This window comes from Bos indicus x Bos taurus, chromosome 5 (assembly GCF_003369695.1).
Source record: "Bos indicus x Bos taurus breed Angus x Brahman F1 hybrid chromosome 5, Bos_hybrid_MaternalHap_v2.0, whole genome shotgun sequence".
Taxonomy (NCBI): Eukaryota; Metazoa; Chordata; class Mammalia; order Artiodactyla; family Bovidae; genus Bos; species Bos indicus x Bos taurus.
The window spans coordinates 22,344,831-22,372,781 of NC_040080.1; positions in this window are offsets into that span (position 1 = coordinate 22,344,831).

Consider the following 27,951-nt stretch of genomic DNA (forward strand, 5'->3'; position numbering starts at 1 on the left):
GATTATTTATGCTGCTTCACCCACACTAACAGGAGAAATAACCACACAGGCCACATCCAAGAAGCTGTTGAGTTTGCAAGATCAATGTAATATCTCCTTTTAGCCATAGTTTGAACACTTTCCCACACAATCCACATCACTGACTTCAATACGAAACTCCTCCAAAAGTCCATCCAGAGCTCCCCTTTCTCTAGAGTCACAAACAAGTCAACACTACAAGATCTTTAACTTCTTTTTTTTTAATCACATCTATCTCTCCAAGCATCTTGTTGAATATTATTGCTGATCAGGTCATGTTTGCCTCAGTTCAGTTCAGTCGCTCAGTAGTGTCCGACTCTTTGCGACCCCATGAATCGCAGCACACCAGGCCTCCCTGTCCATCACTGACTCCCGGAGTTCACTCAGGCTCACGTCCGTCAAGTCAGTGATGTCATCCAGCCATCTCATCCTCTGTCGTCCCCTTCTCCTCCTGCCCCCAATCCCTCCCAGCATCAGAGTCTTTTCCAATGAGTCAACTCTTCGCATGAGGTGGCCAAAGTATGGGAGTTTCAGCTTTAGCATCAGTCCTTCCAAAGAACACCCAGGGCTGATCTCCTTCAGGATGGACTGGTTGGATCTCCATGCAGTCCCTTGGAGTCCTCTCAAGAGTCTTCTCCAACACCACAGTTCAAAAGCATCAATTCTTCGGCACTCAGCTTTCTTCACAGTCCAACTCTCACATCCATACATGTTTGCCTAATTTCACTCATTTATTTTATTTGTGCCAAAAGCATCATATGTGAAATATTCCCAAATGAGTATTGCCACATTGTTGAATCTCTTGAAAAAGTTATTTCCCATATATATTACCTAACCAAACAATTTAATACCACATACATCAAAGTTAAGATACCAAATCAATTATAAGATGCACCATTATCTTAGTACAGTAACATCTACATAATGTATTAAGAACAGTCACATTCACACAGCCTCTTGTTATTTCGAAATCTACAATTTGCCTATTTCTCCTGCCTTAGGCTGCACTGTTTAGTGTGTGATAATGTAGTCATAGTGTAAATCTTACTGAGGATACTTCAAATACCAATTGAATTCAACATTTATACTCCTGAGTGAGCATAACCCATGTGAAGTGGAGATATCATGAAAAGCTGTGAACTAGCTCACACATGTAGACAACAATGACTATGTTCTGATGGCTGCCTGGCAGTGTTTATGAGACATCATTGCATACGAAACACTTGCTGATTTCAGGGAGGTTAAGATGAGCAAATCAAATGTGCATTTTAGAATCATTACAATATGAACAATAAATTTCCCTCCTGATCAGTACTAACCATCTGCCTTCATCTGTTATAGGCATCTTTCTATATGTTTCAAGTAGCTATGAAAAGGATCCTGCACTTGAATTTCCCTTTCTCTTCTGATCAGTATACACATTTAGAGTTCTATCCTTTAGTGGTGATATTTTAAAACAAAGAGTAAAATGTGTGTAGAAGACAGTTGGGAGGCATATACCCCAAAATATAAATAGTTATCTGTGGGTGGTTATCTATGAGTGGTGTGAAAATGAGTGATTTTTGTAGTCTTCTTTTGGCTTATTGTATTTAATAATTGTCTATAAAAAAACTAATATTACCTGGGTAGTTTTTAAATTATCTGGTACATTTTTTTAAACAATCTTTTGACTCAATGGAAAAGACACTGATTCTGGGAAAGATTGAGGGCAGAAGGAAAAGGGGGTGAAAGAGAATGAGATGGTTGGATGGCATCATTAACTCAATGGACATGAGTTTGAGCAAACTCCGGGAGACAGTGAAGGACAGGGAAGCCTGGCGTGCCGCAGTTCTTGGGGTCGCAAAGAGGCAGATATGACTTAGCAACATAACAACAACAAAGGTAAACAAAGCCAAAGTCAAATGATAGCTGGGGAGAAAATGTCTGCAACACACAACACGTAATATCCAGCTGAATACAACAGACCATTCCCACAAGAGGAAATCCAAATGGCCAATGAACATATGAAAAGATGCCTGTCCTCGCTGGCAGATAAGGAAAAGCAAATTAAAGCAATAAGGAGGGACTCTCCTGGTAGTCCAGTGGCTAAGCCTCCGCACTCCCAGTGCAGGGGGCCCGGGGTTCAATCCCTGGTCAGGGAAAAAGATCCCACATGCCACAACTAAGAATTTGCATGCTACAACTAAAGATCCCACATACTGCAACCAAGACCCAGCAAGCCAAATAAATTAATATTTGTTTCTAAAAAAAGCAATAAGGAGGTGCCATTTATTCCTACCCCTCAGATTGACGAAAGAACATTTTTTTTTTAACATTTTTAAACTCAAAACATATAGCATTCTGTGCTAGCAACCACTCTCACATGCTGCTATTAGAATGGGAATTGCTACACTTTTTGGAATGCTAGCTGGCAATGGCACCCCATCCAGTCCTCTTGCCTGGAAAATCCCCTGGGCGGAGGAGCCTGGTAGGCTGCAGTCCATGGGGTCGCTAAGAGTCGGACACGACTGAGCGACTTCACTTTCACTTTCACGCGTTGGAGAAGGAAATGGCAACCCACTCCAGTGTTCTTGCCTGGAGAATCCCAGGGATGGGGGAGCCTGGTGGGCTGCCGTCTATGGGGTCGCACAGAGTCGGACACGACTGAAGCGACTTAGCAGCAGCAGCAGCTGGCAATAGCTACTGAAAATTCAAATACATATAACCTTTGACCCAGTGACCCCATTTCAAGGGATAGGTCCTATGGGGATGAGGGGGGAAAGCACTAGTTCATAATTATATATTTAAAGAATATTTACTGCTGCATCATTCCTAAAGGTGAAAACCTTGAAACTTTCTGACTGTCTATCAAGTGGACATTAAGTGGATTTTGGTCCATCTATACCTTGGATTATGTGAAGCTATTAATATAATGACTTAACTATATTGATCTAAACGGATATCCACAGAAAATTGTCATGTGAGAAAAACAGGTTGCACAAAACTGTATACAGGGGGAGTCCAATTTTCAGGAGTCAAAATCACATCTACTTGCATTTACTTGGGAAAGATGTGAAAAGATACACAATAGGTCATTCTCCTTGTTTATCTTAGAGGAGCAAGAGGTGGGAATGGGAACGCAGGAATCATGAGAAAGATGTTTAATTTTTTGCCTTCTTTCTTCATATTATTTCACTTGTTATAGAGAACATATGTGAATTCTCTATTTTTAGAAATGGAATTTAATGAGAGATTTTTAAAATTGAAGAATGTGCGTCATGCATTCTTATCACTCTGGAACGACAAGATTAGGTCTCCCTCCAAGTGACAGAACGAATTCTTCCTATGCCCAGATGATCACAGTCAGTGAGTCTCCTCAGGTAACCTGGTTCTCTGGTTGATCTTTTGATGCATGAATAGTTTTACACTTTTATTTACTGAAAAAAATAACGGTGGCCAATGAACATATGAAAAGATGCTTGTCCTCACTGGCAGGTAAGTGAGGACAAGCAGGAAGTCGCTCCCTCATGAGGCTAACTGGACACAGCATCTCTGTCTAAATCACATCCCCCCATCACATGTACCCCAGTAATTCCAGGAAGGGTGTTGTTCTGTGGCTCTGTGAGAAGGAATCCACGGCAAGAAATGAGGGGTGTTCCTGAAAGTGAACACGAGACTGAGATCTGACAACCATGCAAATAGGATCTTTTCGGTTCCTCTCATTCCAGCCCCTCTCTCCTGTTTACATGAGCCACCACTGCAGTCCAGTCAAATCCAACAGCTGTACCACCGATAAGGATTTAAAGAGTCACCCATGCTTGCTGGCTGTGCTTCCCCACAGCTCTTCTGAAGACACCAACAACTGCCATATACCCATCAATGAGCAAGGCCCTGACCTCTGTCACAACCATCCAGAGGAACTTGGTATCAAGAACCTAATTAAGAGATCATCCATCCATCCAGCAATCCCACTCCTGGGAATATATCCAGACAAAACTATAATTCAAAATGATAAATGTACCCCGATGCTTACAGCAGTATTATTCACAAAAGCAAAAGCATGGAAGCAACTTAAATGTCCATAGACAGATGAATGGATAAAGAAGATGTGGGGTGTGTGTGTGTGTGTATGTGTATATATACTACATATACACAATAGAATACTCAGCCATAAATAGGAATAAAATAATGTCATTTGCAGCAACATGAATGCAACTAGAGATTATCATACTAAATGAACTAATAAGTCAGATAGAGAAAGACAAATACCATATGATATCCTCAGATGTGGAATCTAATATATTACACAAATGAATTTATCCAAGAAGCAAAAACAGACTTATGGACACAGATAACAGACTTGTGGTTGCCAAGAGGGAAGGGGTTGGGGGAGAGATGGATTGGGAGGTTGGGATTAGCAGGATGTAAACTATAACATATAGAATGGATAAACAACAGGGTCCTACAGGAAACTAAATGCAATATCCTGTGATAAACCATAACATAAAATATTTTAAAAAGAATGTAATATGTGTATAACTGAATTACTTTGCTCTATAGCAGAAATTAACACAACACTGTAAACCAATTACACTTCAATTTTTTAAAATTCCAAAAAAAAAAAAAAAAGAGATAATCAATGAAGAGAAACTCTGATTGCTATCTGTCCAGCCTTTATGTGTTAAAAAAAAAAAATGTGGGCTTAACACTGGTCAAGTCTCTCTCAAAACTATGGAATCCTGTGGAAAAAACAGTGATATTCTTCTACTTGTTCCTTTCCTAGGAGTAAGGAACCAAAATTACTCTCCTCTGTTTTTCAGTCATAAGCAAATCAAATGGCCTGAGACATTCTGATAGCAAACCAGGAAGAGAACCACTGCCAGATTCCTAGTTGATAAAGTCATCACCAGACACCATGCTGTGACTCCCATGCCTTCCATCTGGGGACAGAGATCGAGAAGAGACAAGGTGCAGACCTTTACTGGTCTCAGAATTGCCAGGTGCTAAAATACAGGCCTCTGCAGTTGAATGGTAGAACTAACACCGAAAAAAGATGTCCTTTTCATTACAAGGGACTGGAATGCAAAAGTAGGAAGTCAAGAAACACCTGGAGTAACAGGCAAATTTGGCCATGGACTACAGAACGAAGCAGGGCAAAGAGTTTTGCCAAGAGAACGCACTGGTCATACCAAACACCCTCTTCCAACAACAAGAGAAGACTCTACACATGGACATCACCAGATGGCCAACACCAAAATCAGATTGATTATATTCTTTGCAGCCAAAGATGGAGAAGCTCTATACAGTCAGCAAAAACAAAACCAGGAGCAGACTGTGGCTCAGATCATGAACTCCTTATTGCCAAATACAGACTTAAATTGAAGAAAGTAGGGAAAACCACTAAACCATTCAGGTACAACCTAAATCAAATCCCTTATGATTATACAGTGGAACTGAGAAATAGATTTAAGAAACTAGATCTGATAGAGTGCCTGATGAACTATGGACGGAGGTTCGAGACATTGTACACGAGACAGGGATCAAGACCATCCCCAGAGAAAAGAAATGCAAAAAAGCAAAATGGCTATCTGACAAGGCCTTACTTACAAATAGCTGTGAAAAGAAGAGAAGTGAAAAGCAAAGGAGAAAAGGAAAGATATACCCATTTGAATGCAGAGTTCTAAAGAACAGCAAGGAGAGATAAGAGAGCCTTCCTCAGTGATCAATGCAAAGAAATAGAGGGAAACAATAGAATCGGAAAGACTAGAGATCTCTTCAAGAACATTAGAGATACCAAGGGAACATTCCATGCAAAGATGGGCTCGATAAAGGACAGAAATGGTATGGACCTAACAGAAGCAGAAGATATTAAGAAGAGGTGGCAAGAATACACAGAAGAACTGTACAAAAAAGATCTTCACAACCCAGATAATCACAATGGTGTGATCACTCACCTAGAGCCAGACATCCTGGAATGTGAAGTCAAGTGGGCCTTAGGAAGCATCAGTATGTTCAAAGCTAGTGGAGGTGATGGAATTCCAGTTGAGCTATTTCACATCCGAAAACATGATGCTGTGAAAGCGCCACACTCAATAGCCAGCAAATTTGGAAAACTCAGCCGTGGCCACAGGACTGGAAAAGTTCAGTTTTCATTCTAATCCCAAAGAAAGGCAATGGCAAAGAATGTTCAAACTACTGCACAATTACACTCATCTCACATGCTAGTAAAGTAATGCTCAAAATTCTCCAAGCCAGGCTTCAGCAATACGTGAACTGTGAACTTCCAGATGTTCAAGCTGGTTTTAGAAAAGGCAGAGGAACCAGAGATCAAACTGCCAACATCCGCTGGGTCATCAAAAAAGCAAGAGAGTTCCAGAAAAACATCTATTTCTGCTTTATTGACTATGCCAAAGCCTTTGACTGTGTGGATCACAAGAAACTGTGGAAAATTCTGAAAGAGATGGGAATACCAGACCACCTGACCTGCCTCTTGAGAAATCTGATGCAGGTAGAAGCAAGAATTAGAACTGGACCTGGAACAACAGACTGGTTCCAAATAGGAAAAGGAGTACGTCAAGGCTGTATATTGTCACCCTGCTTATTTAACTTCTATGCAGAGTACATCATGAGAAACGCTGGGCTGGATGAAGCACAGGCTGGAATCAAGATTGCCAGGAGAAATATCAATAACCTCAGATATGCAGATGACACCACCCTTATGGCAGAAAGCAAAGAAGAACTAAAGAGCCTCTTGATGAAAGTGAAAGTGGAGAGTGAAAAAGTTGGCTTAATGCTCAACATTCAGAAAACGAAGATCATGGCAACCAGTCCCATCACGTCATGGAAAATAGACGGGGAAACAGTGGCTGACTTTATTTTTGAGGCTCCAAAATCACTGCAGATGGTGATTGCATCCATGAAATTAAAAGACATTTACTCCTTGGAAGGAAAGTTATGACCAACCTAGATAGCATATTCAAAAGCAGAGACATTACTTTGCCAACAAAGGTCTGTCTAGTCAAGGCTATAGTTTTTCCAGTGGTCATGTATGTATGTAAGAGTTGGACTATAAGGAAGGCTGAGCGCTAAAGAATTGATGCTTTTGAACTGTGGTGTCGGAGAAGACTCTTGAGAGTCCCTTGGACTGCAAGGAGATCCAACCAGTCCATCCTAAAGGAGATTAGTCCTGGGTGTTCATTGGAAGGACTGATGTTGAAGCTGAAACTCCAATACTTTGGCCATCTGATGCGAAGGGCTGACTCATTTAAAAAGACCCTAATGCTGGGAAAGATTTGAGGGCAGGAGGAGAAGGGGACGACAGAGGATGAGATGGTTAGATGGCATCACCAACTCAATAGACATGAGTTTGGGTAGGCTCCGGGAGTTGGTGATGGACAGGGAGGCCTGGCATGCTGCAGTTCATGGTGTCGCAAAGAGTTGGACACAACTGAGCAACTGAACTGAACTGAACTGATAGGCCACCAAGACCCTGCTGGGAAACAAAGATCATCTGACACTAATTGTTCTTATATGCCTGATAGTTCAGGAAGATTGGGCTTCCCTGCTGACTCAGACAGTAAAGAATCTGCCTGCAACAAATTGAGACCTGGGTTCAATCCCTGGGTCGGAAAGATCCCCTAGAGGAGGAAAATATTATTGGAGAATGCCTCCTTCCCCGCCAAGCTTCAGCAGCGCCTATGATATTGCTGTTTATACCAACTCTGTCCTCTGGGCAGTGTTTTCTGAAGAGAGCAACAGGAGTGTAGAGTCAACTCTGGTGTAAACCAGCCTCCAGAAACAACCCCAAGCACCCTGTCCTACCCCATGTTTTCTGACCTTAAACAAAAAAGTCAAAAGATCCCAGAGAACAGCAGGGTTCTAGAGCTGGGTTCACATATAGAGTAAACAATCTGGTTTGTGTCCTTAACATTCATTTCCCCTTCTGCCAACAGCCCCCAGTTTTTGTCTGAGGGCTCACCTCTCCTTCACTCTTAGTCAATTAAAGCACTGCAATCTCTGGCCACAGCAAGCATAAAATCCCACAGCACCCATGAGATGAAATGGGACTTTTGCTGGGATTCTGGAAAAGGGGGCTTTCCCCCTGAGATTTGAGGGCAAGAAGACTTGAGGTCTGGAGCTGGGCGGCCAATACATCCCTGAAATGAGAACCTCTGATGAAGGTGGGTAGAGTCAGGGTGCACACAGACAGAAAGGGTATGTGATGACATTAGTGCAACAACAAGATGCCCCTGAAGCCAGGCATGGTCACATCAGTAATAAATTCCCTTTTTGCTTAAGCCATTTGGGGTACAACTGTCTTTGCGTCTTGCAACAGATGCATCCTGGTTCACAAGACATGAAGTGCCAAAAAGCCTGGGTCAACACGAGGACAGCCACACGACCCTTTTGTTCCATTTGTTCCATTTTTTCCCTTGCATTGTGCTCACTATTCACACACCTGGGGAAGGTGTAACATTCTCACCTGGGAACGGGCTCCTTCAATTCTGGTTAAACCTGCTCCTGGAGACATTTATCTTCCTGAACAAGATATTCTGGTGGGAAGTCAAAAGCGTTGTTTACTGTCACTTTTATTTTATTCTTATTAAGAGTAATTATGAAGCATCTCTCAATGTTCAGTCATCATTCCGTTGGTCCAGCCCCAGCAGGAGGTTTGCGCCCCCCAGTTGTAGAGCATTTTGCTCTGAGTCACCCACATTCTCCCATGGCCCCATGGTGACAAGGACACACACTGCACAACACTTTCCAAATCCTCCCCACTCCTCCTGTGTGGTTTAATTAAATTGGCCATTCTACAGGAGCCATGTTTAGAAGACAGGATATTGAGAATTATAAACAAAAAAAGGGAGGAAATACAGAAAGTAGCACTCTATTCTCTTGCTCCAGGCCCCAGGGCAGGATATTCTTCCAAACTGGTGTTGCTCGATTAGGATAAATGAGGCATGAAGTTGTTAATGACGCCTCTCAAGTTACACTTGGCTATTGACAGAACTCTGTTCTTTTTTTTTTTTTCCTTCTCGATTGCCTGCCTTTTTATGGGCAAAGTTATAAACATCAAGTTGGGTCTTGAAGACGATCCGATTAAAAAAGACGTGTCCCTAAGCATTCACCTGACCAGGGCTCACAGGAACTCCCATCCTATTGGCTAAGACATGGCTGGCTTCTAAAAGGTCCCCCTCTCTCCTGGCCTTTCATTGGCTGGTTTCTTCTTACGATCCAGTCAGAGGAACTGAGAACTAACAGTGATTGGCCGCATTGGTTTATTGTGCCAAGGTTCCTTTACCTCCAAAGCAAAGGATTTTTGGAGGAGTGGGGTCTCTCTCAGTAAATAGGATAAATTAACTGCTATGTGAGTCGCCATTAATGTCAAACCAGTTCATACCTCCTATTGGCACTAAACATGATCAAGGTGGCTTTTTCTTCATCTTTCTCCAACGGCAAAAGTCTAATAACAATATTCTGCAGAAAATTTCAGATCTAACATATCTAAACCCTCCCAAACTGATACATATATTCCATTCTCTTGCTTTTCTCAAGGGAAGACCATCACAAGAGCTTAATGAGATCTCACAGACACTGCAGGATGGATGGTGAGGATGCCTAATGGGATGAAGTAAGAGACACGAGGTTCTTCCTCACCTGGTCCCAGTGTGTCCCACCAGCTTCAGCTCCAGAAGGAAGTGCTCTAATGGGTCCAGCTCCCCTCTTCACCAGGAGGGAATGGAACTCCTGATGGCTTGCAGCTGAACCTGTGATACCCTCCAGGACAGCACATCAAAAGAATGAATCCAAATAACAATACAAAGGAAAGTAAAGAAATACTAATCAAAAAAATCCAAGAAATTAAAGCCAGTGAGCATCAATACACAGAAAATTAAAACAAACTCCTTTCCAAACTCGGACAGATTCTATCAGCAAAACATGAAGTAAAGTGAAAAGTGTTAGTCACTTAGTTGTGTCTGACTCTTTGTGACTCCATGAACATGTAACCCACCAGGCTCCTCTGTCCATGGAATTCTCCAGGCAAGAATACTGTAGTGGGTTGCCATACGCTTCTCCAGGGGATCTTCCCAACCCAGGGATCAAACCCAGGTTTGTTGCATTGCAGGTAAATTCTTTACCATCTGAGCCACCAGGGAAGCCCCAGTAAAATATATCTTCTCATTAAAAAAACAAAAATTAAGGGGAGAAGAACTAAGGTAGTCTCTTTAAACTCTGTAATCAGTTCAAGGACTCTGGCTCTATTTCTTGGTGATGTCTCTCAAAGTGTGTGCGTAATACATACAACACTGGCAGTATGAGCAAACAGGCTAAGGTGGAAATTGAGAACTCTGAGATCGGTCTGAGACAAAGGAATCTTATGTCATTTTTTTCTTTTTTGGAAAATAATAATTACATTAACAAAACACAGCAAAAGCATGAAAACCTATCACAAGTATGAAAATCATAAAATTATTAACAATCACAAATATTCTGGATTTCACACCCATGAAATTTACCATGCTTTTCATCATATTAAGTGCTTCCCTGGTGGCTCAGATGGTAAAGAACCTGCCTGCAATGTAGGAGATCTGGGTTCAATCCCTAGGTCAGGAAGATTCCCTGGAGAAGGAAATGGCAACCCACCCCAGTATTCTTGCCTGGAGAATTCCATGGACAGAGGAGCCTAGTAGGCTACAGTCCATGGGGTCCCAAAGAGTTGGACATGACTAAGCAACTAACACTTTCACTTTTGTCATCGTATTATAAGATTTATGTAATAGCTATCCAAAAGACATGTACTAACATCCCCATTTTTGTTGAGAGGGAAACTAGGGATAAGAGGTTGCATGGCCAGTTCAAACCCAGGTATTTCTGACTCCAAAATTCATGGTCAGTTAGACAATTCTGCCTCTTTTCAAAATATTCTAAACTGCTCGAGAAAAACCCAGCCCCATCACTGACAGTCTCCTGAAGAAGGAAGAAGTCTTCTCCTACTTGGGACTCTTCAGAAAGGACCTCACCAACCATCACCAAGACCACACTGCCTGCAGTGCTATCAGCCCCATGTGCAGCTGTGGGAGGAATCCTGGTCTTGTCACCACCTTGAATACGTACATGCCCATAATCCTAACCCTCTGCATGTGGTCCCTGCACTCCTCCGTGAGTTCCCAACCAGCTGGCCTCTTCCATGGTATCCACCCCTTTCCCAAAGCAGCTTTGTTACTCTCTAGTTCAGGAGAAACCACCTTGTTCCTGTTGTGGCTTGGTCTTCCCTATGTTGGGTTTCCTACCCTGATACTCTCAGATGTCCTTGTGTTGGTGTGACAAGGTTGTAGCAACTCTAACCCAAACTAGCTGCCTCTACCTCCATCAAATCTTCAATCCATCAGCAATATCCACCAAATCCTGACCTTCCCAAGGTACACCCTGGCTCAGTCTGGGAGCTTGGTTAAAGTCATAGCCAGTTTCCTCCTTCCCTCCTTCCAATGGTTAAGCATATATTAGAATGTTTTAATAAAACAAATGAGAAATTACAGCCTTCTGATGACAGTTTAATTTTTAGAGAACTATTCAATTTTATGAGAACACTCAGATGAAAATAAAATAAAAATATTTTAAATGAAAATGTAAATAAAAACAGTAAAGATGAGTAATAAAATAATAGATATCATCCTGCCATCATGAAACAAAGTATAACAAAAATAAAATAAAAAGATCACATCAAAAGCAGTCATTAATTCTTTAAGATGAAGAGAAGGATACATTTCAGATAGAAGTAATGGTAAGTAATAAGCTTTTAGAACATTTGATAATCCAATTAATGAGAAATGAATCATAAGAATAGAGGAAATATGTAAGTTTCTTGCTGATTTGACAGAAAATACTACTATGAATGAAGATAACATAAAATTCATAACATACGAGGAAAATGAGGACATCAGTGTCATTGATTCAAAGAGCATTTAAGATAGAAAATCAGAATAAAACCTCAAATGTCCTGAAATCTTACAGCTCCTCTATGAAAGAAACATGGTAGTTGGTTTGCTTAGGTTTGACAATTCTAAACATTTTCTTGGCAATACTGCTCATGAAGCTAGAAAAACTTTCCTAAGCTCTCCACAATAAACATAAATATTTCATCAACTATACTAGGTAAATAACTGAATAATCTGTTTTTTCTACAGAAAATATCACAAAACTACTGTCAGATAAAACCACAATCAAAAAGTATGTTGATAAAATAACTTTTAAAACAATGTTATAAAACTGTGTTTGGTACTTAGTTGACAAAAATATTATCATGATTTCTGTTCTCATTATAAATACTCAATTATCACACCTAACTTTGCATTCTTTCAAAGAGGGCTTCAAAAATTATCAGAGCTTCAGCTCTATAAGCCCTGGATTCATCCTCACAATGAGATCTTAGATTTGCCCCTTCCTCCCTCCTCACCACTGGAGAAGGTTCTTAAGAGTCCCTTGGACAGCAAGAAGATCAAATCAGTCAATCCTAAAGGAAATCAACCCTGAATATTCATTGGAGGGACTGATGCTGAGTGGAGGGACTGATGCTGAGCTGAAGCTCCAATACTTTGGCCACCTTCTGTGAACAGCCAACTGTCGAAAAAGATCCTGATGCTGGGAAAGACTGAGAGCAGAAGAAGAAGAGGGTGACAGAGGATGAGATTGTTGGATGGCATCATCGACTCAATGGACATGAGTTTGAGCAAGTTCTGGGAGATGGTGAGGGACAGAGAGTCCTGGCATGCTGTGGTCTATGCGGTCGCAAAGAGTTGGACACAACTGAATGACTGAATAACAAAAACCCTCCTCAGAATAACTCAGGGCTGACCTTCTTCCAGACAGTGGCCATGACAGAACCAAAGCAGAATGAACTAAAATGCTACCAGGTGTGTTCTCCTTAAAATTCAGACAATGTCAACAACAAAGTAAATGGTAACAGGATCATACTTATCAATAATTACCTTAAATGCAAATTGGTTAAATGCTCCAACCAAAAGACAAAGACTTGCAAAATGGTTACAAAAACAAGACCCTACATATGCTATCTACAAGAGTCCCACCTCAAACCCAGGGACACAGACTGAAAGTGAAGGGCTGGAAAAAGATATTTCATGCATGGAGACCAAAAGAAAGCAGGAGTGGCAATACTCATATCAAATAAAATAGGCTTTGAAATAAAGACAGTGATAAGAGACAAAGAAGGACACTGAATAATGATCAAAGGATCAAAGAAGAAGATATAACAATTATAAATATATATGCACTCAACATAGGAGCATGACAAATGCTAACAAGTATGAAAGGGAAAATTAACAGTAACACAATAATAATGGAGGACTTTAATGTCCCATTCACACCTGTGAATAGATTAGCAAAACAGAAAATTAGCAAGGAAATATAAGCTTTAAGTGAAACAATGGACCAGTTAGACCTAATTGATACCTATAGAGCATTTCACCCCAAAACAATGGATTTCACCTTTTCATCAAGTGCACACAGAACATTCTCCAGGATGGATCACATCCTGGGCCATAAATCTAGTCTTGGTAAATTTTTAAAAATTGAAATCATTTCAAGCATCTTTTCTGATCACAATGCATTAAGGTCAGTTCAGTTCAGTTCAGTCGCTCAGTCTTGTCTGACTCTTTGCGACCCCATGAATTGCAGCATGCCTGGCCTCCCTGTCCATCACCAACTCCCAGAGTCCACTCAAACTAATGTCCATCGAGTCAGCGATGCCATCCAGCCATCTCATCCTCTGTCGTCCCCTTCTCCTCCTGCCCCCAATCCCTCCCAGCATCAGAGTCTTTTCCAATGAGTCAACACTTTGCATGAGGTGGCCAAAGTACTGGAGTTTCAGCTTCAGCATCAGTCCTTCCAATGAACACCCAGAACTGATCTCCTTTAGGATGGACTGGTTGGATCTCCTTGCAACTTGGATCTCTCAAGAGTCTTCTCCAGCACCACAGTTCAAAAGCATCAATTCTTTGGTGCTCAGCTTTCTTCACAGTCCAACTCTCACATTCATTCATGACCACTGGAAAAACCATAGCCTTGACTAGACAGACCTTCGTTGGCAAAGTAATGTCTCTGCTTTTGAATATGCTATCTAGGTTGGTCATAACTTTCCTTCCAAGGAGTAAGCATCTTTTAATTTCATGGCTGCAGTCACCATCTGCAGTGATTTTGGAGCCCCAAAAAATAAAGTCTGACACTGTTTCCACTGTTTCCCCATCTATTTCCCATGAAGTGATGGGACCGGATGCCATGATCTTAGTTTTCTGAATGTTGAGCTTTAAGCCAACTTTTTCACTCTCCTCTTTCACTTTCATCAAGAGGCTTTTTAGTTCTTCTTCACTTTCTGCCATAAAGGTGGTGTCATCTGCATATCTGAGGTTATTGATATTTCTCCCGGCAATCTTGATTCCAGCTTGTGCTTCTTCCAGCCCAGCATTTCTCATGATGTACTCTGCATAGAAGTTAAATAAACAGGGTGACAATATACAGCCTTGACGTACTCCTTTTCCTATTTGGAACCAGTCTGTTGTTCCATGTCCAGTTCTAACTGTTGTTTCCTGACCTGCATACAGATTTCTCAAGAGGCAGGTCAGGTGGTCTGGTATTCCCATCTCTTTCAGAATTTTCCACAGTTTATTGTGATCCACACAGTCAAAAGTTTTGGCATAGTCAATAAAGCAGAAACAGATATTTTTCTGGAACTCCCTTGCTTTTTTGGTGATCCAGCAGATATTGGCAATTTGATCTCTGGTTCCTCTGCCTTTTCTAAAACCAGCTTGATCATCTGGAAGTTCACGGTTCACGTATTGCTGGAGCCTAGCTTTGGAGAATTTTGAGCATTACTTTACTAGCGTGTGAGATGAGTGCAATCGTGCGGTAGTTTGAGCATTCTTTGCCATTGCCTTTCTTTGGGATTGGAATGAAAACGGACCTTTTCCAGTCCTGTGGCCATGGCTGAGTTTTCCAAATTTGTTGGCATATTTAGTGCAGCACTTTCACAGCATCATCTTTCAGGATCTGAAACAGCTCAACTGGAATTCTATCACCTCCACTAGCTTTGTTCATACTGATGCTTTCTAAGGCCCACTTGACTTCACATTCCAGGATGTCTGGCTCTAGGTGAGTGATCACACCATCGTGATTATCTAGGTAGTGAAGTTCTTTTTTGTACAGTTCTTCTGTGTATTCTTGCCACCTCCTCTTAATATCTTCTGCTTCTGTTAGGTCCATACCATTTCTGTCCTTTATGGTGCCCATCTTTGCATGAAATGTTCCCTTGGTATCTCTAATTTTCTTGAAGAGATCTCTAGTCTTTCCCATTCTGTTGTTTTCCTCTATTTCTTTGCATTGATCGCTGAGGAAGGCTTTCTTATCTCTCCTTTCTATTCTTTGGAACTCTGCATTCAGATGCTTATATCTTTCCTTTAATTACAGGGGGGAAAAGCTATTAAAAATACAAACATATGGAGGTTAAACAACACGCTTCTGAATAAACAAAAAATCACAGAAGAAATCAAAAAGGAAATAAAAATATGCATAGAAACAAATGAAAATGGAAAAACAACAACCCAAAACCTATGAGATTCAGTAAAAGCAGTGCTAAGAGGGAGGTGCATAGCAATACAAGCCTATCTCAAAAAACAAGAGAAACATCAAATAAACAACCTAACTTTACACCTAAGCAACTAGAAAAAGAAAATAAGAATCCAAAATTTAGTAGAAGGAAGAAAATTGTAAAAATCAGAGCAGAAATAAATGGGAAAAAATGAAGACTATGGCAAAAATCAACAAAACTAAAAGCTGGTTCTTTGAGAAGATAAATAAAATAGACAAACCGTTAGCCAGACTCATCAAGAAAAAAAGGGAGAAGAATCAAATCAATAAAATCAGAAATGAAAATGGAGAAATCACAACAGACAACCCAAAACTAAAAACAGTCATAAGAGACTACTATGAGCACTTATATGTCAATAAACTGGACAACTTGGAAAAAATGGACATATTCTAAGAAAAGTATTGAACCAGGAAGAAATAGAAAATCTTAACAGGCCCATCACAAGCATGGAAATCAAAGTAATTAAAAATCTTCCAACAAACAAAAGCCCAGGACCAGATGGCTTCACAGGTGAATTCTACCAAAAATTTAGAAAAAAGGAAGGTAAACTGCCTAACTCATTCTATGAGGCCACCATCACCCTAATACCAAAACCAGACAAAGATGCCACAAAAAAGAAAACTACAGGCCAATATCCCTGATGAATATAGGTACAAAAATACTCAACAAATTTCTAGCAAACAGAATCCAACAACATATTAAAAAGATCATACGTCATGACTAAATGGACTGTATCCCAAGGATGCAAGGATTCTTCAATATTTGCAAATCAATCAATGTGATACACCATATTAATAAATTGAAAGATAAAAACCATATGATTATCTCAATAGATGCAGAGAAAACCTTTGACAGAATTCAACATCCAGCCTCCAAAAAGCAGGCATAGAAGGAACATACCTCAACATAGTAAAAGCTATATATGACAAACCCACAGCAAACATTATGCTCAATGGCAAAAAATTGAAAGTATTTCCTCTAAAATCAGGAACAAGACAAGGGTGCCCACTCTCACCACTACTATTCAACATAGTTTTGGAAGTCCTAGCCACAGCAGTCAGAGAAGAAAAAGAAATAAAAGGAATCCAGATTGGAAAAGAAGAAATAAAACTCTCACTGTTTGCAGATGACATGATTCTCTACATAGAAAATCCTAAAGACACCACCAGAAAATTACTAGAGCTAATCAATGAATATAGTAAAGTTTCAGGATATACAATTAATACACAGAAATCCCTTGCATTCCTATACACTAACAATGAGAAAACAGAAAGAGAAGTTAAGGAAACAATTCCATTCACCACTGCAACGAAAAGAATAAAATAGCAATAAATCTACCTAAAGAAAAAAAAGACCTATATATAGAAAACTATAAAACACTGCTGAAAGAAATCGAAGATGACACAAATAGATGGAGAAATATACCATTGTTCATGGATCAGAAGAATCAATATAGTGAAAATGAATACACTACCCAAAGCAATCTATAGATTCGATGCAATCCCTATCAAGCTACCAATGGTATTTTTCACAGAACTAGAACAAATAATTTCAGAATTTGTATGGAAACACAAAAAAAAAAACTCAAAGAGCCAAAGCAATCTTGATAAAAAAGAATGGAACTGGAGGAATAAACCTGCCTGATTTCAGACTATACTACAAAGCAACAGTCATCAAGACAGTATGGTACTGGCACAAAGACAGAAATATAGATCAATGGAACAAAATAGAAAGCCCAGAGATAATTCCACACACCTATGGACACCTTATCTTTGACAAAGGAGGCACGAGTATACAATGAAGAAAAGACAATCTCTTTAACAAGTGGTGCTGGGAAAACTGGTCAACCGCTTGTAAAAGAATGAAACTAGAATACTTTCTAACACCATACACAAAAATAAACTCAAAATGGATTAAAGATCTAAATGTAAGACCAGAAACTATAAAACTCCTAGAGGAAAACATAGGCAAAACACTCCCTGCCATAAATCACAGCAGGATCCTCTATGACCCACCTCCCAGAGTAATGGAAATAAAAGAAAAAATAAACAAATGGGACCAAATTAAACTTAAAAGCTTTTGAACAATGAAGGAAATTATAAGCAAGGTGAAAAGACAGCCTTCAGAATGGGAGAAAATAAGAGCAAACGAAGCAACTGACAAAGAAATAATCTCAAAAATATACAAGCAACTCCTGCAGCTCAATTCCAGAAAAATAAACGACCCAATTAAAAAATGGGCCAAAGAAATAAACAGACATTTCTCCAAAGAAGACATACAGATGGCTAACAAACACATGAAAAGATGCTCAACATCACTCATTATCAGAGAAATGCAAATCAAAACCAGAATGAGGTACCATCTCACACCAGTCAGAATGGCTGCCACTAAAAAGTCTACAAACAATAAATTCTGGAGAGGGTGCAGAGAAAAGGGAACCCTCTTACACTGTTGGTGGGAATGCAAACACAGTACAGCCACTATGGAGAACAGTGTAGAGATTCCTTAAAAAACTGGAAACAGAACTGCCATATGACCCAGCAATCCCACTGCTGGGCATACACACCAAGAAAACTAGAATTGAAAGAGACACTTTCAGTTGAAAGAGACCCCAATGTTCACTGCAGCACTGTTTACAATAGCTAGGATATGGAAGCAACCTAGATGTCCATTGGCAGATGAATGGATAAGGAAGTTGTGGTACATATACAAATGGAATATTACTCAGCTATAAAAAAGAGTGCATTTGAGTCAGTTCTAATGAGGTGGATGAAACTGGAGCCTAATACACAGAGTGAAGTAAGTCAATACAGTATGTTAACACATGTATATGCAATTTAGAAAGACGGTAATGACAACCCTATATGCAAGACAGCAAGAGAGACATCGATGTAAAAAGAGACTTTTGGACTATGTGGGAGGTGAGGCTGGGATGATTTGAGAGAATAGCATTGAAACATGTCTATTATCATATGTAAAACAGATGATCAAAGCAACTTCAATGCATGAAGCAGGGAACTCAAAGCCTGTGCTCTGAGACAACCCAAGAGGGATGGGTTGGGGAGGGTGGTGGGAGGGGAGTTCAGGATGGGGGGACACATGTATGCCCATGGCTGATTCATATTGATATATGGAAAAAACCACCACAATATTGTAAAATAATTAGCCTCCAATTAAAGTAAATAATTAATTTTTTTAAGTCAGACAAATTCATTTTTAAACAAGCAGAAAGCCTCATGAAAATGCAATAACCAACAAGACCTACTGCATAGCACAGGAAACTCTGCTTAATGTTATATGGCAGGCTGGATGGGAGAGTAATTTGAGGGAGAATGGATTCATGTATATATATGGATGGCTGGGTCCCTTTGCTGTCCACCTGAAATTATCACAACATTGTTAATCAGCTATACTCCAACACAAAATAAGTTTTTAAAAAAATTTTTAAGTAGTTTTTGAGAAAAAGAAAGGAAAAAGGAAATTCAGAAAACTGTTACTCAAAATTCCAGGGACTATTGTTTTCATCAAATCACCTATGAACTCCACACAGATAATAGCTAGAAAGGAAAACCAAAATCATTTTTTAAAGCTATTTTGTTTTTTCAAAAGCAAATATTTCCCTGGCATAAGTTAGCAGAGTAAACACAGACTTTTCCTTCCCTGCCTGATGAAAACACAGGTGACTGAATGGATTTACATACTTGAAGAAGACCTGGCAACCTTCTCACTCTAATTTCAAGAATATTATTTATTGGACTGAAGTCTCCTTTCTAAGAAAAAGCTCTTTGTGTCTTGAATAAGCATGTGTTGATACATTAGACAAACCAAAACAAACTTAAGCTAAGACTGTTGCACTACAGAAAGAGTTATCCTTTTATTTCATTATTTCCTTGATTCTTCTTTGCTTGTGGTTATGTCTCAGGAACTATTTCATTAACATAAAAATGCAAAGCTTTACCAAAGAATGTAATTTTATAATTATTTCATTGATGTGTTTTTCACATCAATTAAATTCAAGCCTGCAAACACTGGTTGAGAGCCTTCCAGTGTGCTGGGCCCTAATGAATATAAAGATGAAGATTAATATGAGTTAAGGTGATAAATGCTACTTTGGTGATAAGATCAAAATGTTGAGAGAACAGAGGAAGGAGCAATTAATCTTGTGTGGCCCAACTGGGAAAAGAAAAGTGGATTCAGAGTAAGGTTGCTGGCTTTCAAGAGCTCCAGGGAGCAGTCTCTGGGTGTTTTCTGGGACAGAATGGTGCTTGGGGGCAGGGCGCCCAGCGCTCACTGTTGCTTCAATCCAAGTATATCTCCTTCCATCTGGTTTCTGGGTTGGAAGTCTGCATTAGACTTCTCTGACAAAATGCTTGTCTTTTGAAAAGTAATTTTTTAAAACTACTAAAACAAGATGCCCTTTGATCTGAGCTTTCAAGGTTAAAGAATTTATCCAAATAGAGATGAAATGCAGTGGTTTCGGCTCCCTTCATATGTTCAAATTCCCAAGCCCAAGTATTTAACCCTAACCTTTCTCCTAGCTCTAGTATCCCCCTTCTCCAGTCTACCCTCTATACTCTCTACCACATCCTAGCACTACCAATGGCTCCCCACTGCCTACCAGATAAAGTCTGGTCTCCTGACATGGCCTATGATCTAAATGCCTTCCATCACCCATTTTCTCCACTTATCCAAAGATATTGTTGGAGACAGTTCTCCACAGGTCTTCCACGTTTCTGTACTTTCTGCAAATGGAGGCACTCACACATGTTGTCCCAGAGTATCTCTCCAAGAATATTTGTAAAGTGAGCAACCTTGGAAAACAGTGACAGTGAGTCTTCCCAGAGTGGAGGGAAAGTCTGCTTGCTTTCCAGTAAAGATAATATCTCCAGATGAATGACGAAGATGCAGTGCACATATACAATGAAATATTCAATTCAGTCAGTTCAGTCGCTCAGTCGTGTCCGACTCTTTGCGACCCCATGAATCGCAGCACACCAGGCCTCCCTGTCCATCACTGACTCCCGGAGTTCACCCAGACTCACGTCCATCGAGTAAGTGATGCCATCCAGCCATCTCATCCTCTGTCGTCCCCTTCTCCTCCTGCCCCCAATCCCTCCCAGCATCACAGTCTTTTCCAATGAGTCAACTCTTCGCATCAGGTGGCCAAAGTATTAGAGTTTCAGCTTTAGCATCAGTCCTTCCAATGAACACCCAGGACTGATCTCCTTTAGAATGGACTGGTTGGATCTCCTTGCAGTCCAAGGGACTCTCAAGAGTCTTCTCCAACACCACAGTTCAAAAGCATCAATTCTTTGGCACTCAGTTTTCTTCACAGTCCAACTCTCACATCCATACATAACCACAGGGAAAACCATAGCCTTGACTAGATGGACCTTTGTTGGCAAAGTAATATCTCTGCTTACAATGAAATATTACTCAGCCATAAAAAAGGAATGGAATTGGGTCATCTGTAGAGACAGGGACGGACCTAGAGTCTGTCGTACAGAGTGAAGTAAGTCAGGAAAAGAACAGCAAATACATTAATGCATGTATGTGGAATTTAGAAAAATGATACAGATAAATCTGTTTCCAGGGCAAGAATAGACATGTCAACATACAGAACAGACATGTGGACACAGGAGGAAGGGAAGAGAGGATGGGAATAATTGGGAGAGTAGCACTGACATATACACAATACCACGTGTACAACAAAAAGCTAGTGGGAAGCTGCTGTGTAGCACAGGGAGCTCAGCCGGGTGCTCTGTGATGACCTGCAGGGGTAGGAGGGAGGCCCAACGGGGAGGGGATATATGTACACATACAGCTGATACACTTCATTGTACAGTAGAAACTAACACAACATCATAAAGCAACTATATCCCATTCAAAAAACAAACAAAAAAAGATAGTATGTCCTTTCAGGACAAAGTTTGGGCAGGTTGGTTCTAGTCCATTACAAAAGACTTGGGTTTCCCAAGCTTGAGGTTCCTTGGCTGTGACACACACCCACTGGATACAGCATCCATCTGGGCCTGGAGGAAAGTGAAAAGCTGCCAACCACATGCCCAGAAGGATTGAGAGTTGGGCTATTCCTATCAGTAAGTCCACCCAATGACCACCAGAGCACATTGGTCTCCATTCTCATGAGATGACAGGTCTTCATGCAAACCTGCTAAACTCTCTCAGGTCTGTGTGTCTGGATTTGCAATTTCTTCTTCCCAGAACGCACTGCTCACTCTGATTTCTTCACCATTCCCATACCTCTTATTACCAGGGAAATTCCTAATATTTTTCAACACCTAGCCTAAATATCACCTCTTTTTTAATGCTTTTTCTAACCACCCTTACCCAGAAAAATCTCTTATTTACGCTTCCCTGGCACTCTATAATTCTATCAAGGCAATGAACACATTGTTTCATAATGACTCATGAATTTAAGGTCTTCCATAAACCAAGATCTCCTGAGTAGAGAAGATAGAGATAAGCCTATCTTCTAAAAGATCATAAAAAGATGATTTTTTTTTATCTTTATGCAAATCTATTATTTTTATTAAAATATTTCAAGGACTTCCATTACTTAAGATTAAAAACAAAAACAAAATCCTTAACACATCTACAAAGCCCACAAAATCTAGTCACCTCCAGCCTTCAAACCCCACACCTTTGCCTCTGCCTGAAATCCCCTTGTTTCCCCATCCCCAGCCTTGTCTAATTAACCCTACCTCATCCTTCAGATGAGCAGCAGCATGGCTTCCTCAGGTAAGTCCTCCTGCCACCCACCCCCAGCCTAGACCAAATCCCCACCTTGCCCCCATTATAAGATCTCATGGTGCTGTGCACTTTCCATCACTGCACTTGGTGTAGCTAGTATTTCAGTAATTTGTTTGACCATTTTATTGTGATTCATCCTCTCTTGACCTAAAGATATGAGTTCATAAGGGCAGATTCTAAACTGAGATGAAAACCATGGAGGATTTATGAAAAGTTTGGTTTGTCTCCCTGGCTATTCTTTTTATTCAAAAAGAGTTTTTCCTGCAGGCTGTACACCTCTTTTTTTCTTTTTCTTTTTCTTTTCTGTTGTCCCTTCTGCTTAGAATTCTTCAATCCAGCCCACATACATTGAATGTCTTATTATATTCACTCATTCATTTATTCACCCACCCTGTATTTGCTGAGTGCCCACCATTGGATCTCTAGCACTTTCGGTATATTGTCTGTCACGTGATAGGACTCAGCAAATACAGGGTGGGTGAATAAATGAATGAGTGAATATAATAAGACATTCAATGTATGTGGGCTGGATTGAAGAATTCTAAGCAGAAGGGACAACAGAAAAGAAAAAGAAAAAGAAAAAAAGAGGTGTACAGCCTGCAGGAAAAACTCTTTTTGAATAAAAAGAATAGCCAGGGAGACAAACCAAACTTTTCATAAATCCTCCATGGTTTTCATCTCAGTTTAGAATCTGAATTCTGAACAATCAACTCAGCAGACACTGGATTTCCAGGAGAGCTTAAGGATTTAATCTCATTATTTTGCAACTTCCGTCTCCACATATCGTTTATATCTAATTCTTTAAACAAAAAGAGATCTTCAAAGCCTGTCACTGTCATTATCTAATATTTATTTGATTATCTACCACTTACAAAGCATATTCTCTTATGCTGCTATATTTTACACTAAACAACCCTAATAATCAAGATTAAAGTCATAGGCTCTGACTTTGATATCTTTATGGGATAATCTTTGGCTATATTTGTGTAATAACTATATGACAGGTCAGGCAGAAAAGAGGCCCCCCCCCACCAAAGGCAAGAAGAGCAGACAGCAGAGACACAGGGAGGAAGATCAGAAAACAAAGAATCGAAAGGGGACAGGATATAACCTACAAGTCATGTGGGGGTGGTCTATGCAGTTGACTGACTGCTTGTGTCCCCTCTAAATCCTTAGGTCAAAATCCTAGCTCCCAATGTGAAAGTATTAGAAAGTGGAGTCTTTGGGGGATAATTAGCTCATGAGGGTGGCCCCTCATGAATGAGGTTAGCGCCCTTACAAGAGAGATGCCCCTCCCCCCAGAGAGCTCTCTTGCCTTCTTTCTGCCCTTTGAGAGCACAGAGGAAAAACTCACAGTCTGGAACTCAGAACCACGCTCTCACTGGAACCCAATCAAGCTGGCAACCTGACTTTGGACTTCCAGTATCCAGAATTGTGAGAAATAAGTGTTCATTGTTTAAGCCACCTGGTCTACAATAATTGATTATAGCAGCCTGAACTAAGACCACCCACAAAGTAGGGAAGAGGGGGTGGTGATCTTTGAAGCTGGCATTAGTGAGTTGTAGGGAGTGGAGACAAACAACTGTGTGGGATAAGAAATGAGTGAGCATCTTATTAAAGGGACAAATCTTAGAGGGGCAAGTCCCTGAGGCAAGAAAGACATAGAGTCTATAGGGAGCTTATAGGGACAAGAACTTGTCAACGGGAACATAAAATATAATTTAAGGTGGTGGTGGTGTTGTTTAGTTACTCATTCATGTACGACTCTTTGTGACCCCATGGACTGTAGCCCGCCAGGCTCCTCTGTCCATGGGATTTCCCAGGCAAGAATACTGGAGTGGATTGCCATTTCCTTCTCCAGGAGATCTTCCCAACCCAGGCATTGAACCGGGGTCTCCTGCATTAGCAGGCAGATTCTTTACTACTGAGCCACCAGGGAAGCCCATAGTTTTAGGTATGCATGCCATTAACAGATTTCTTATATGGGTGGATGGGGGTTGGAAGTTTTATCTAGAATTATAAAATTCTAGAGATTAGGTAAAAGGTCACAGAAAATGGGAATTAGTTATTACTGTTTGTCTTTGGGATTCCATCAGTATCTGGGGATGGGTAGTTGGGGAAATGAGCAACCTGAGAGTGTGTAGATGAGAATGGAGGTGGAGGACACGACAGGATCCAAACAGGCTGGCAAGCTGTGAAGTAGAGGATAAACACCCTACTCATTTCACTGAGATACACGCCATCTCCTGATGCTCCCAGGAGCTCTGAGCCACTTGTGGGAGGCTTAGGGAGACCCAGGAGCCCGAGCTGCCAACAGAGGGCCCCTGTGGTCCTGGTTGGCACGGAGGCAACCCTACTCCCCGAGTCAAGAGGCTCCAGCATGGCCAGCCCAGGGAACAGTATGACCTTCCAGCCCCTAGCAAACACCTGGACATTCTCCTTGACTTTTCTCTCACTTTCCTCCCCACGTCAGGTTGATTCTATGTTCTTACATCTATCAAATCTACCCACCTCTAGCTATGCTGCTGCTAAGTCGCTTCAGTCGCGTCCGACTCTGTGCAACCCCATAGACGGCAGCTCACCAGGCTCCCCCGTCCCTGGGATTCTCCAGGCAAGAACACTGAAGTGGGTTGCCATTTCCTTCTCCAAAGTCGCTCAGTCGTGTCCGACTCTTAGCGACCCCATGGACTGCAGCCTACCAGGCTCCTCCGTCCATGGGATTTTCCAGGCAAGAGTGCTGGATTGGGGTGCCATTGCCTTCTCCGACCTCTAGCTATGCCCACAACCTTAACACAGTTCAGGAAACCAGCCCTGAAGCAGGTTCAAACTTCCACTCCACCTGGCTCCATTCCCATCTGTTTCTCATGCTGCAAAACTGCTCAAAGTCCCTTCTCTGATTACTCTTTGTGAGCTCCCTTTGACCCTCAGGAAAAAGTCCAAAGTTCCTAGCATGTCTTCAATACCCCTAGTGAGCTGGCCTCTGGTCCCACCTCCAGGACTGGGTCCCTCACCAGCTTTTGCAGCCACACTGAACTACCTGAATCCCACCCAAGAGCCTTGTTGTTTTTCACTCCTGGACTCGGAATATGCTTCTTGCTTTCCCTGGAAATCCTCTTAACCTCACCTGCACTCCGTCCTGATTCCACCTGGTCAATTCCTACTCTTGACATCTCAGCTGTGATCTTCTCCACTTTACAAAATCACCCTAACACTCTAGGCTGGTTAAGTTTCCCTGTCTATATGCTCCCATAGCACCTTGTATTTGCCAAAATCAGAGCATATGATGCTCTATGTTGTCAGGTTTTTTTTTTTAAGCTTATCTGTATCTCCATCTAAATCAGTGAATCTCTACTCTGCATGGTAGAATCACCTAGAGATCTTATTAAAAAAAAACATGAATGCCAGTTAAACAAGAAATTCTTAAGGTGGATCTGGACATAGGTGTTTTGTTTTTGTTGTTCAGCCGCTAAGTCATGTCCGACTCTTTGCAACCCCATGGACTACAGCACACCAGGCTTCCCTGTCCTTCACTATCTCCCAGAGTGCTCAAACACATCTAATGAGTGGATGATGCCATCCAACCCCCTCATCCTCTGTCACCCCCTTCTCCTCCTGCCCTCAATCTTTCCCCACAACAGGATATTTTCCAATGAGTCAGCTGTTTGCATCAGGTGGCCAAAGTACTGGCCCTTCAGCATCTGTCCTTCCAATGAACATCCAGGGTGTTTTGTAAGTGTCCCCAAATAATTCTAATGGGTAGCACCCACCAGAATATCACACTCAGATGTGGGTAGCTAGGCACCACCTAGTAAACCATAATTCTTTGCTCTCAGAGAACATGCCAGATCAGTATCTGCTCCCCAGCGCCCAGCAGAGGAGACAACTCTCAGTGTTTGTCACCCAAACAAATCTTTGATCGCTCCATTTGGGTCTGCAGGGTGGAAGCTCTGCTGAGCTGGTGTGGAGAAGAAGAGGTAGGTCTGGGAGGATACCCTTCCCCTTCAAGATAGAGTGAGTTGGGGTGGAAATCAGTCTCTTCAGCTTGTTCTGGTACAAAATCACACTCATATACAAGTCTGTCCTATTAGGAAAGCATTGAGGTCAAACGGCAACATATTTCCCTGCACAGAGGAGACAGTACCTTGGAAGGATGAGTTTACTTTTCAGAGCTCTTCATATGTCACTACCTCTCCAGAGAAAGCAGACAGATGGGTGAACTGAAGCTCCATGAGTGGCCCACACTGCCATCCTCTCTAGCACAACACAGAGCACAAATACACAGATGACTCACCAAGAATTCTCAGCCTCACAGCAGGGGACACAGACCCCCACTTTCCTGCCTCCCAGAGCAGGGCTTGCCCACTGTGCCATCCGGCCTCCCAGTGTTGATGGAGACACATCTGCGGGGCAGGAATCTACCCAGGAAGGCGGCAGAAAGCCAGAGGAGGAAGAGGAGTTTGCACCTGAGTGACTCTTAATAAAAACAGGATCATGTTAGTTCCTCCTAAGGGAGGTAGCTGTTGATTTTATCAGGGAACCTATGGGTCGCAGTGGGAATGCTCTGGGATCTGTCTGTATGAGCTTGAGAGCCCAGCGCTAGAGCGACCCGGTGAGGGATGGCGGCCACTGGGACTGCGGCCACCGCGGCCACGGGCAAACTCCTGGTCGTGCTGCTGCTCGGGCTCACAGCTCCCGCCATGGTGCTGGCCAGCTACATTGAGTCACAGGAGGGCCTAGAGGAGCTATTCCACGTTCAAGGTCAGGAGGGGTGGCGGTGAGGAGATACCCCTTGTCCAAGGTAAGGAGCAGTGGATGCACTTTGCTGGAGCAGCCATGAAGAGATACCCCACATCCAAGGTAAGAGAAACCCAAGTAAGATGGTAGATGTTGCAAGAGAGCATCAGAGGACAGACACACTGAAACCATAATCACAGAAAACTAGTCAATCTAATCACACTAGGACCACAGCCTTGTCTAACTCAATGAAACTAAGCCATGCCCTGTGGGGCCACCCAAGACGGGCGGGTCGTGGTGGAGAGGGCTGACAGAATGTGGTCCACTGGAGAAGGGAATAGTAAACCACTTCAGTATTCTTGCCTTGAGAACCCCATGAACATTATGAATATGCAAAATAATATGATACTGAAAGAGGAACTCCCCAGGTCAGTAGGTGCCCAATATGCTACTGGAGATCAGTGGAGAAATAACTCCAGAAAGAATGAAGGGATGGAGCCAAAGCAAAAACAACACCCAGTTGTGGATGTGACTGGTGATAGAAGCAAGGTCCGATACTGTAAAGAGCAATATTGCATAGGAACCTGGAATGTCAGGTCCATGAATCAAGGCAAATTGTAAGTGGTCAAACAGGAGATGGCAAGAGTGAACGTCAACATTCTAGGAATCAGCGAACTACAATGGACTGGAATGGGTGAATTTAACTCAGATCACCATTATATCTACTACTACAGGCAGAAATCACTTAGAAGAAATGGAGTAGCCATCATGGTCAACAAAAGACCGAAATG